A 13,398-nucleotide genomic window follows, 5' to 3' on the forward strand; every position below is an offset into this window, starting at 1 on the left:
GCACTGGCAGTGCACAGAGGAGAGGACTTAGGGAAGGCTTCATGGGAAGATGCTGCTTGCACTGTCCTGAATCTAACCAGAACTCTGAACTTGTAAATATGAGGCAAGTGCCTGCACAAGGCAGGGAGGATGAAGGCAGTTCAATGCCATAAGCTGAAGTTTAAGAGCATAAGAATCAATGGTAAAGGATGGGAAAGGCAGACAGAGGCAGGTTCTCCAGGATAAAGGACTTATTCCCCCAAAGGGAATGGGAAGTCTGGTAAGATGTAAGCAAATGGATCACATGATGAATATACTTGAGGATATACCCAGGTTAGAGGCAAGATGATCAGCTGGGAGAACCATCATAGCCAGAGGGAGCATGTGGTAGTGGAAATGCTAGCCCTCAAAAAGATATGACCATGTTCTGAAACTTGTGAAACTTTTTAGAAAAAGTCTTTGTAGACGTAATTAAGATGAAATCACCCTGGATTACTGGTAGGCCGTTGCCAACAACAAATGTCTTCTAAGAGACACAAAAAACAAAGGAGTGACCATGTGAAAATGGAGGCAGAGACTCGAATTATGCAACCACAAGTCAAGGAGTACCTGGACCCACCAGAGGCTGAAATAGGTAAGGAAGGATTCTCCTTTAGAACTTTCAGAGACAGCATAGCCCTCTAACACCCTGATTCAGACTCATGGTCTCCAAAACTGTGACAGAAAAAATTGTTTATTTACATTTAAATGATACATTATACTTACATATAATAATGGGGTTCATTTTGACATATTCATAAATACATATAAAATAGTTTTCTCCATTTCAATCCCAACAATTTTCTCTTTCCCTCCCTCTTCCCTCCTCCTGATTCCCATTCTCGGCTCCACTGGTCTTCCTTTTGTTTGTTCATTTTTCAATTGGTGCATTGTAATTATATATAAAATTGGAATGGATTCTGATATATTCAATGTGCAAAGCATAGTCTGGTCATCTTCACTCTTTAAGCCAACAAATTGTGGTAATTTGTTATAGGAGCCACAAGAAACTAAACAGATCTGAATTAAAGCATTGTAGATGAAATGAGCTGAAGTATTAAAAGAAAAGTTTTAGAGTTGTTTTCAATGTGAGGTAAACATCAGAATCACCTGGGAAGCCTTATAAAAATATGGAAAGTTAAATCCCATGAGATTCTGATTCAGGAAGTCTGGAATGGACTCTAGGTCTGCATTTGCAAAACCCCACAGGTAATGTTTTTGTGCAGCCACAATTAAGAACCCCAAAATCAACAATACTTGTTGACCTGTTGGATGCAGAGGGTGAAGGACAGATAAAAGGAAAATCAAGGAGGCATCTGGCCTGGCCAAGGTAATGAAATTATTAGAACAGAAACAGGAATTAAAGGGCCATTCAGGGGAGACATGCAGAAGGCAACTAGATAGGCAGAGCTAGAGTTCTGGACATAATAAGATCTGGGGGCCTTCATCATGTGTGTCTGTTAAAATCACAGGAATAAATGGGACTTCAAAGAAAGGGCACAGAATAAGGAAGCAAGAAGACTGAGACCGTACTTAGAAAATACAACCATTAAAAGAAACAACCCTTTCTTGAACACAGGCAGAAGGACTAGGACCAGAAGAAAGTTATATCACCAAAAACCAGACAGAATTTCCTCAAGGGTTCATCGGTTCAGCAGTCATTCATGAGAATGAAAATGCACACTCACAATCTGCAACCATGAGCCACTGGTGACCTCACCCATCTTCAAATGAAACAAAGTCAAGCACACAAGCCCTCCAAACCCAGGCCTTCCTCTGAGCCTCCAGGTTCGTTCCCATCTTCCACACACAACCAAGAATCCTGAAAAAGTAATCCTTGCCTGCTATCCCACTCTCAGCCTCTGCCTACTCCTCAGCCCACAGTCTTCTGATCGTGGCCACCAAATGTGAAAAATACATTTGATCTTATACACCAGCATCCCTCCGTCACTTCCTAAAGTCTCTTGCAGTGAATCTTCCGTCAAGGAACACCATGTGGCAGCTGAAAAAGGGCCACAAATTCCTCATTACTTCTGCCAATCGATGGAATCAAATTCTCCTCTGTCTAAATATGTGCTGTTTCTAAATATGTACTGATGTTCATGACTTGTGACTTGCTTACCAGCAAGATACAGAGGAAGCAGTGGTCTTAAAACTTCTACAACCAGATGTGGAAAGGCCCTGTAGCTTCTGCCTTAGTCCTTCTCTTAGGACTCTGAGCTGTCTCATAAGAAACTCAACTACCCTGGGAGTGGCATGCTAGGAAAGATACACAAAGGCACTTCAATTGCAGTCTCAGCTGATCCTGGTGTGCAATGGGTTGAGGCCACTATGGCCTCCCCATATAAGTCCATCCTGATTACTACCAAGTGACCTCAGATGACATCAAATGAGAGAACTGCCCAAATTCCTGACTAGAACTGTGTAATAAATAAAATGGTGGCTGCTTTAAGCAACTAAGTTTGGGGGTAGTTGATTATGCACTAATAGATCCCTGGAACAACAAGCCCCAAATCCTCGGCACACTTTCACTTCCCCAGCTCCACAGTCTCTGCATTGGCCCCTGATCTGTTTGAAGCCAAGTCACCTACTCCTGATGACCATCACCAGCTCTTCCCCTCTGTCCTCCTTACCTCCTCACCTGGCCCATCTGCCTCCTGATTCCAAGAAAGTAAGGTACCTGGCCAATGCAGGGGGTTACACACTAGGCACTGAAATCTCCAGACCATCTGCCGACAGAAGGACCATCTTCTGTAGAGTATAGTCCAGGTGTAAAGTTGAAATTCTGCTTACAAAGGCAAAAAATTATTGTTCTACAAAAGGAGGTCAGAATGTTCCCTGGTCTGGCAAGCTTTTAGTCAATAAAGTAGAAATAAAATCTCTATGTGCTGCTGACATAGCTAGTGAGCAGCTGGGGGGTATGGGGGGGTACTTTCAAGATTCAATTTTCTTTTTTTAATTCTGAAGACTTTTTAAAATATCCATTTATTTAGTAAATGTGTGAGGAAAACTTAACTCTTCATATGTGGAGAACAGACGGTTTTAATAGTAGAAATATTTGGAACCTGCAAAGAATAATGAAAACACCTCACCAAGTAATACAGAATTATTATTGATCAACAATCTAGAGTTGACATATTAATGTGAAGAATAACATTTGCTGTGGTCAAGAAACACTATTTAAGGGGTACTGCTCCTGGTAGACGTGTGAAAGATTCAGAATGCTGAAACATACAGACACAGTTAGCAAAGGCCAGACAGACCCAAAGCCATACTCAGTCTGGAGATACTTTTTCATACTCTTTTCTAGAAGACAACACTGACACTGCAATTCTTGGCATATGATGCAAAGATATAGTCTTGAAAAGATGCCTGCCGCCAAAAATGCATTTGACAGATTTTCCTATAGGGAAAAGCAGCAAGAAAAGGAATGCCAGGACTCTTGGCCACATCTGAGACATTCCATGTGATCTTAACTAGCTTGAGCTCCTACAGCAGCATCCATGTGGAATAGAACAGCCATGGGCTCCAACAGTGGAGGTGTCATCAGCACCCAATGAGCCTGTTCCAGAAGCAGCCAGGCTTTTCATTATAGACTGAAGGCTCTGCCCTCCCTCAGAAACAACATCTCTATCACTTACACCAATAAATCACAGGCAATGACTGTACCCAAAGGAGACTATACATTCCAGATAAACAGGATGTGACTCTAGAAGCAAGAGACTTAAAGGCAGGGCCCAGAGTCTGATGTGGCACCTGTCTTAAGGCAGCTCACACTAACTCCCATTTCTGTACAAATGCAACCGTAAGAAAACGCACATAAACTAATAAATACCTAACACTGGTTTTACATAATTATAGTTCCAACTCCCTCATTATTTAAGCTATCATATACCTGAACTTTCCCTGCCCCAATGAACTATAAAGCCCAGGGACACAACAACGTTAACTTCTATGTGCCTAAGAAATGCCTCACAATGGAGTCTCATAAAATAAAAGGCAGACTTTGATTTCTAGCCAAAGAACTAATTATGTCAGTAACATAACAGCCTATTCCCTTTGGAGATAACCTATTACAGCTTTGTAAACATCAATTCATTCAGAAAATCTGCCTGGCCTTGGCATTACATGGAAGATTCTCAAGTCCCCATTTATGTTTGGAAACGGTCTTTGCTCCAAGGAGCCACTTACGACCTACTGAACATGGGGCGGGGGGGGGGGGGGGGATACATATATTCTTTCAAAATGGATCAGTCAGAGTGCATGGGGTGTGTCAGGCTGAGGGCTAAGGAGACACAAAGATACCGTGTCTTCTGATGAATTCAGCCATGTGGGAAGGCAGCCAGGTGACAGATATAAACCAACACTGGTAAATGATGACAGAAATGGTTTAGAAAACACAATAGGAAAAAAAATAAAAGAGAAATCAGAACAGCAAGTTTTGTTTTTAGGTTTTATTATGTTTTGCCTTTTGGTTCTGGCAATGAAACCTAGGGCCTCATACATGCACTGCTCTACCCTCCGGCTACACCACAGACCCTGAACAGTGCATTTTGAATTAGAATACTGCCCTAGTGTCTTTGAAGATGTATTTACTGACATGTCCTACACATGTGATTCCAGTCCATGGCACCTTAATAAAAGACTTCTATACCAGACCTGTGTAACAACAGAAACTAATCTTCCACTTACCTTCCACCTCTGAACTGGGTGCTCTCTGAGCAGCTCCCTGTTTCTTTCATATCCCCTTTGCCTCTACCTGGAACCCTGAAGCAGAGAATGACTCAATAATAACAGTGACTACATCAGTGCAGGAAGAATGGAGAAAGGAAATCTAGCCCCGGGTCTTTTCTTAAGCTAGGGATGTGAAGGTACCTAATCTTAATTAAGATGGGCCTTTGATTCCTCAAAGTTACAAATACAGTGTTTAAAGAGATTCCCAACTCTCTCTCAATATGGATACAGAAGGTATTCCTAGCCAACTAAAATACCTGCATCCTGCCTAAAAAGAGTAAAGTTCATCTTGGATGTATATTGCAATCACTTTGTACAGAAGACTCCCATATCTTCATGACAAATGAGAAATGCCAGTTTACTTTAGGTAGTCTTTTTTCTTATCTTGAAGTTTTCTAGTTTCCTTATGCCAAAATATTTCCTAAGACTAGCCATTAAAAAAGTTTTTGATATCAAAAATATAGTACTGGACCCGCATTCAGCAGACTTTCATGGGCTCTTCCTGGGTTTACTCTTTGTGTCAAAAAGCTTGATGTGAGGGGGGAAAAGCCTGTAGCCTGGTGCTACCTCTAATTCCTATGTGACCTCGCATGAGTCCCTTAGCTTCTGAGAGTCTCAGTTTCCTTCCCCATAAACTAGAAAGGCATAACCTTCTCTAGTTTGGATTCTGGCATGGTATGGTGGTGGGATCTGAGGGCAAAGCTAACCAGTTCATGAGAAGCCTCAACCCCTGACCGCAGCCTCATCAGCACCACACCTACACTGATCCCAGGGAAAACACACTGTTCTTTCCTGCTTTTATTCAATTCCTATTGATTTTTGAAGGTCAAACTTCCCCACTTCTTCTTCTAATAAGGACACCAAAAATAAAAAGTATGCAAAGCAAATCCAGTGTACCTAAAATAAAAAATTAACAGTCTATGAAAAGAGTAATATCATCTTATATTGAGCTATTTGCTTTTCTGAAGTCTTCCTCCTCCTTTTTTCATTTCACAATGGGACTGTCACTGACGTGTGTGTATGTGTATGTGTGTGTGTTTTAATGAATTGAATCTTTGATTTTTGAGCATTGCTGGAGAGCCAACAGCAAATGGTTTTCAATGAACACCTAAAGACAGGCAAACTGCCAGGAATGGGGAAGGCTATTTATGTCACTGTTCAAGACTACTTCAAGACTATTACTTTTATACTACCTATGGCTCCAACAATTCAAAATATCTCCAATTAAGTCTGTATTAATATAATATTACATTTTTTATGTCAAAGAGTATTATATGAATAAAAATTACTTTTTAAGTACTATCTTGCAGTAATTTGGGGGGGAGGTACTATGGATTGAACTCAGGAACACTCAACCACTGAGCCACATTCTCGGTCCCTTTCTGTATTTTATTTAGAGACAGGATCTCACTGAGTTGCTTAGTGCCACACTAAGTTGCTGAGGCTGGCTTTGAACTTGCGATCCTCCGCCCAAGCTGTTGGGATTACAGGCATGTACTGCCACGCTCAGCTTGCAGTACTTTTGATTTCATGAAGAGAAAATATCACACCAAAAGAAAAAAAATGAGGCATAATTAGAAATGGATTTGTAGTGTATGACTTGTACAACTCACGTATTAGGTAGATTTATCATTATCACTTCCTTGTTCAGGACTTTGGATTAGGTCATGTGACTTGCTGTGGTCCATAGATGAGATACTAACAAAAGTGAGGTCACAGGGCTTGAAATGTGCTGGATACTTGAAATTATGCTCCAACACATCTGCCATGGCCATAAGAGAACCTGTCCAGCCAGCCTGCCATGCCAAGGAGAATGAGAGAAACCTGGAGGAGCACCAAACCACAGAAATGCAGTGTGGAGGACAGCCACTTCACCATAGCCCAGAGCAGTCTCCTCAACTGCCCCAGACACATGAGAATAACTGTTGTTTTTAAGTCACTGAGATTTGGGATGATTGATTATATAGAGCATATGGCAATAATTAACTGATGCTGTGCATCTCAAAGGCAAATTAACTTAAGTAACTCCCTTAGTACCTAAATATTTGGGGCTAAATAAACATAAACTTACATAGCTTTTGAAATCTAAAGAATCAGAAGAAATCTAAAATTGGAGTTAATTTCAAATGCATCCCTTTTAAAATGAGTTATAAAAAATAAGATTTTGCAATTGTATAATTTTTGTCAGGCAAGGTGGTATGCACCTTTAATCTCAACTACTCATGAGGCTGAAGCAAGAGGATCAAAAGTTTGAAGCCAGCCTGGGCAATTTAGTGAAAACCTGTCTCAAAGGAAAAATATTTTTAAAAAAGCACTGGGGATATAGATCAATAGTAAAGCACTTGCCCAGCATGTGTGGGTTCAATCCCCAATATTACCAAAAATAAAAATAAAAATGCATACTTGTTTAAACAGAAAAAGGATGGCAATACAAAATTGTATGTATTTTATCTTTCTTTTCAATAAATCATTATTGAAATCTCTCCATTAAAATCTGCATTTCCTCAAATAAGACAAATAATATGTGTCTACAAAGTTCTTAATCTCTAAATATCAAATTTAGACAAAAGAATTAAGACAGTAATTATCCAGCAAAACACTGATTCTTTTAAATCCATTTATATACAATTTCTACTATAGTAAGAAACCTCTAAAAATGAGCATCTTAAAAGCTGCCCAAATTAGCATTGGCCTCATCATCCAACATGTATTCAGCTACAGATATTTCAAATAAAGAAACTTAATGGTGTCAAGAAAACTCATTACTCCCCCAAACCAAAAAGTGTGAAGGTAAGTGGTAAGCCAGAAATTTAAACTAGCATTAAAATCTCTATATCCTAATCCAAACTATTAAAATAATTACTTCCAACTTCCTTTTTAAAATTTTCAAGGCATGCCCCTCTTGCTACTCTTAAACTTTTAATGTATGCACAATTTTTAGAAATTGCTAGAAATACATACAATTCAGAGCAAGAAAATTCAACTCTGAACATTACTGGGCAATGCCCTAAATATTTACTAAAGAAATAAATAATTGCTTACTATATGTAAAAATAAATTCTCAAGGCAATTTGTTACAAATATTTTAGCTTTGTTCAATTATCCATGGCAGAATTCAGGGGGGAAAGTTACTTTATACCAAATAAATATTTTTAATGAGCTATGAAGCATAAAGCCATTCATGGTTTTACACAAAGCATGTTGATGCTCCACGGATTCACTCCCTTTCATGAATTTTCTAAAGAAGATTTTTCTACTTCCAAAACATTTACAAATAACTAATAGCAGAACCATGAGATTAGAAAATATTAGAAATAAAAATATATACAAAATCAAGTTTATTTCAAGAAATGGAAGCACTCTTTAAAGCTGCATTTTGTAATTGCAAAGTAGCAGGTGAAGAATGTTAACTACATAAAAGTGCTTTGAGCCTCTCAGTAGTAAATGACATTTTCCACAACCAACTCTTCAGTGCTACAGAAGCATATTACCTAGAAGTTAATTTTCACTTGAAGCATTAACCCAATGACTACAACAACAACAACAACAAAAAGTGGGGAAAAAAAAACCCTTTCATGTTCACCATGAAAATAAATATAGAATTAATTATCAATTATCACAAATAATATATTTATGTGGTTACTAGGAGTCAACAACCATGCACATAATCTGAATAGATTATGCATATTACCAATTCAAGAGATTTTCCCCCAAATCTTCTAATTTACAAATTCTTAAAATACAAGAAGATTCTTAGAAAAATCTTCCCAGTGTTCACAGGCACAGTTCAAGAATTGTATATGACCTTGGAGATTTACTAATAGATCCATATTTTTCAAAAGCCATATGTAGCTATTTCAATTTTAATTAGTAAAAATCAAATAAAATTTAAAATTCAGTTTGTCATACTAGTTACACTTTAAGTGCTCAAGAGCCACATGGCCAATGGCTACCTCCCTGGACAGTTGACAGATACAACACTTTCATCTTCAACAAAAGGCCTACTAGATACACATGCATCCACCTTCAAGCAGGTCAAGTGAAGAGGCATCTTTGAGGCCACAGAGCCAATCAGCAGAGTGACCCTGAATGCTAGTTCAATTTTATCCTTAAGATTTCTAGAATTTGACAGTCTTTGGACACTATACTTGTAAACGAGTTCCTTGGAAAAATGCTGGAAGACATTCTCAAACTCCATCTCTCTGCTTGAAGATGTTTTTTCTGACTGGTAATTAAGAAAATGTTCTCTCTTTTAAGGGAAATGAAATATTCTGGCATCAAAAAATATATTTTGTTTGGGGCCAAAGCATTTTCCTCTAAGGATACACTTTGGAATTTACAATGTAAGTTACTAACAAAGTGTGAGTCTCACATAAAAATTCACTTGATAAACGACTTCCAAATTCATACTTAAGATAAAATTTTTTACCTTTCCAGATTAATGTTTTTAAGAGACTAAAAGAATACTTTTTTCACATAATTATTCAAGGATAAGACAGTAAAAGTATTAACTGTGGTGAAGAAGGTACAAAACTAGTGTTATTGCCACAATAATTACAACAATGTATTACTTGAGAAGAAAAATCACTAGCCAATGAAACAGAAGATATACTTCAGAAATAGACCCTAGAATAAGTAATGCAATGAAGAAAGGACCACCATTCAGTGAGAAATAAATCTGGGTAATTCAATCAACTTTGCTGAGGAAACTGAAGCTCCTTAGTGCCTCAGTCTGGCTGGGCACAAAATCACGACCCACTCAAGCAGGAACAAACTTTATTTCTGAAACTCCCGCCAATGCCACGCACTCTCCCAGGAAATATGCCAAGCCACACACACGGAGTTCTCCCGGGTCACACTACACCAACAGGAAATCCCCCCTCCGGAATTCCCTCCTACCACACTTCCCCAACCAATGGGAACTCTCCTGGAGTCCCACCAGAGCTCCAAAGTAGCAGGCCTAGGCAGACAGCAGGGGTCTAATCTCCAATTGAATGCGCATTTTAACATAATCATTATCATCTCAATGGCTTGCTGGGGTCACCTTCCAACCAAAAATGCCATGCCTCATTCCTACTTGGCTATTGCTCTCAGCATCTCCCCCCTTCTGTTTAATTAAACAACAAGCAATCAACTTTGCTGAGGAAACTGAAGCTCCTTAGAAATAAAGAAAAAAACACTACTCATAACTGCATCTTACATCACCACACAATACTTTCTAAAATACTCAAAAGATGAATATAAACACAATTAAAGAATTAAAGAAAACAAAGTTGATTATGTGACTCTTAAATCAGATGTAATGTTCTAAACACAAAATCAAGAATTGGTACACCTGAACATGTGAAAATTATGAAATTTCTTTATCAGATGTTATAAAACTATATATTCAACAAAGCTAGAAAAAATATTGGCAATAATATGACAAAAATACTGTCTTTAATAGGTATATGTTTTTACAAATAAAGGATGAGAAAACACAGAATCCCCATAGATACACAATAGAAAAATGTTCAAAGAACAATTAGCAGAGGAAAAGAAAAAATAGCAATGACTAGCCGGGTGCAGTGGCACATGCCTGAAATTCCAGAGGCTCAGGAGGCTGAAGCAGGAAGATAGCAAGTTCAAAACCAGCCTCAGCAACAGCAAGGAGCTAAGCAACTTGGTGAGACCCTGTCTCTAAATAAAATACAAGTAGGGCTGGGATATGGCTCAATGCTCCTGAGTTCAATACCCAGTATCAAAAAGAAAAGAAAGGAAAAAAAAAAACAATGACTAGTGGACATATTTTTTTTTAAAGTGTAATCTCGTCAGGAATTTAAACAATGCATTATTTGCCCATGGAATTACCAAATTCTGCTCAAATGACACAGTGTTCTACTATGCCACTGGAGAGAATGTTAATTGGCATAATCTCTCCACAAAATATTTTAGAAACACAAACCAACACCTTTCTAAAAGTATTCATGTATTTGACCCAGTAATTCTAATTTGAGGGATCATCTAAGACATAATTTTGAAATGAAAACCAAGTTTTGGGCACAAAGGTGTTGTTAATTATGTCATTATTTGTAATAGAAAAATATAGCAAACAACAAAAATGCTCAATAATAATGGATTAATTGTAGGGCATGACTTGCTGCCCGTTTCCCAGTCTCGGGGCCCCACATGTGGCTGGGATGGCACCTGGCGATCAGCCAGGAAGTGGAGCTGTGGGCGGTGACGGAAAAGGCGGACCACCTCCAGGATAGGTCCAGGACTCTTCCGCCCTGATGGACAGCTTATGCCTTCCCTTATGGACTATGGGATGGGTGTACATGTGAACTCGCTCCACCCCTCTGACCTTTATCCTGATTGGCTCCTGTGCAGTATATAAGCTGTGCGTACTTCCTCAATAAAGGAGATCCTGCTTCCACTCTCCCTGAAGCATCTGATTGTACTCAGGCGAGGGAGGGAGGGAGGGTGGTGGGCCCGCTTCTCCCGCGGGGAGGGGAGGGGGGTAAAAACCCCTGACAGGTTAATTAGGCTGTATAATTCTACATGGCAAAATATATACCATAAATTCTTAATAGTAATGAAAAGGGATTATGAAAACCCAAGAATACAAGATGTTTATGGTATCTTTAATATGCTGAAAATGTTTAATGTGCATAGGACAAACAGAAATAAACATGCCAAATACTAGCTGTGGTTGAGAAAGAATTGTGACTCTACTTGATGTATATTTTTCCAAATGTTTATATTTAGTATATTTCTTTAAATTAGAACATTTTTTAAAATGTGCATTTTGTTAAATAAGGTGTCCTGTTTAAATTTCTAAGTATTACTCAGCTGAGATTTGAAAGAAAACCCAGAAATACAATCAACCCTTAGAATGAGAAGAAAATTTCAATTTCTACACTGTAGCATGCCACATTCTACATGTGGTTAAGTGGCCACATTCACTAACACCATTTACACAGGGGTAACCTCTGGCACACAAGCAGAGCATGAGGGACAGCGATGCTGTCCGTTTTAAACATACCACACCATTGGAAAAATGGTTATTCTACAAAAAACAAAAACAACTCTTCACACCTATTGTTCTCATAGTTTCTTTTTCAAATAAACAAATAAACTCCCCAATGTTCAGCCTCTACCACAGATAATGCTTGATGTGAATATGTTTCACTCTATCATATAGAATCAGTCAAATTTTTAACTCAGTAATTTGCCATTGAGTACCAAGTTGTTTTCTAGGGTCTAAAGATATACGTTGAAAAATGTTTAAATTTGAAAAGTGTGCTTCCCAATTAGTTCCTAAAATTAGAACAGAATGCTCATCATTTGAAATTGGGTAACCTCAAACTGCCACCTTTCTCATGAGTGACCACCTTCCTGATGCCCTCTCTAGATGAACAGGGTATGGGCTTTCTATTTACTAGAACTCTAACGACAAGGGCAGAAAGTGCAGGCAACTCAGAGTAAGTAGTGTGGTATGAACAACATCTTAAGATGGATCAGGACTGCTCACACTGCCAAAACCAGCACACAGAAAAAGCATGCTTCCTAGAAGGGTCCCATTGGTGCACCTCAAAAACAAATCAGCAAGCCAAAACATGTTCATTTTCAAATGAGCGTGTGGAATGATCTAAACAAAATTCAACAGACTTTTCTTCTATCATCTTTTTCACAGCTTTTTAAAAACATACACAAATGCTAATATACTCTACCAACCACCAAGTAGAAGACACCAAATTCACCTGCCTTACTATCCTACTACCATGGTGCATTCCTAGAACAGTGCTCTCAACAGTGAAGTTAGGGACTGTCAGGAAGGTGTGTATATATACTATGAAGTCCACCATGTTACTACAAAGGCATGGGATGTTGCTTTAAAGAGAGAGCAGCAGTTAGAAACAACTATACTGCATACTGCCTACTAATACACATTCTGTCATTGATAGCAATTTGAAGCGGGTTTCAAAGCTGGGCAGGGTGGCACATGCCTGTAATCCCAGTGACTCAGGAGACTAAGGCATGAGGAGCACAAGTTCAAGGCCAGCCTGAGCAACTTAGCTAGGCCCTAGTGAGACTCTGTCTCAAAATTAAATAAAATAAAATGAAAAGGGTTGGGGATGGCTCAGCAGTAAAAATACGCTGGGCTTAATCCCCATTACAAAAAAAAAAAAAAAAAAAAAAGGTTTCAATATATAAAACTTAACTTTATAGCCATCTTTTTACACATATAAGGAAGAATTAAAATTATAATTATAAATTAATATAGTTACAAATAGCAAGTTTCTTTTCATTTACTTCCTTAGTATACATGGCAAGCTACAATGAGAGAAGAAATAGAAATGAAAATTGAGAGGTCAAAACCATAAACGACAGATAAACCTTTTTCTTATGGACCCAAGGGAGGCCTACATAAGACCTAACAGCAAGGCAGACTTAGGAGGAAACAAAAAGTTCTTGGGACCAACAGTAAATATAAGCCTGTGGCCACCAGCCTCCAGTTTTTCTCCCATGGATAGACTGTTCATTGTCCCCTAATGCTCATTCTCCCTTGTTCCTTTAAGTAAAACAATAATCAAAATCACTAATGATTATCTAATGCTTCCTTGTTTCAGGCCCTGTCTTGAATGCTTCATGTGTATTAACAAT

The 13,398-nt window shown here is 38.5% G+C and overlaps 1 protein-coding gene across 2 annotated transcripts in view; it reads right to left on the minus strand.

Annotated features, from left to right (window-relative positions):
* Positions 1 to 13,398, minus strand: part of Peli2 (pellino E3 ubiquitin protein ligase family member 2) — a 174,884-nt gene that overhangs the window by 127,203 nt on the left and 34,283 nt on the right. The window lies entirely within an intron of this gene.

Source organism: Callospermophilus lateralis, chromosome 3 (assembly GCF_048772815.1).
Source record: "Callospermophilus lateralis isolate mCalLat2 chromosome 3, mCalLat2.hap1, whole genome shotgun sequence".
Lineage (NCBI taxonomy): Eukaryota > Metazoa > Chordata > Mammalia > Rodentia > Sciuridae > Callospermophilus > Callospermophilus lateralis.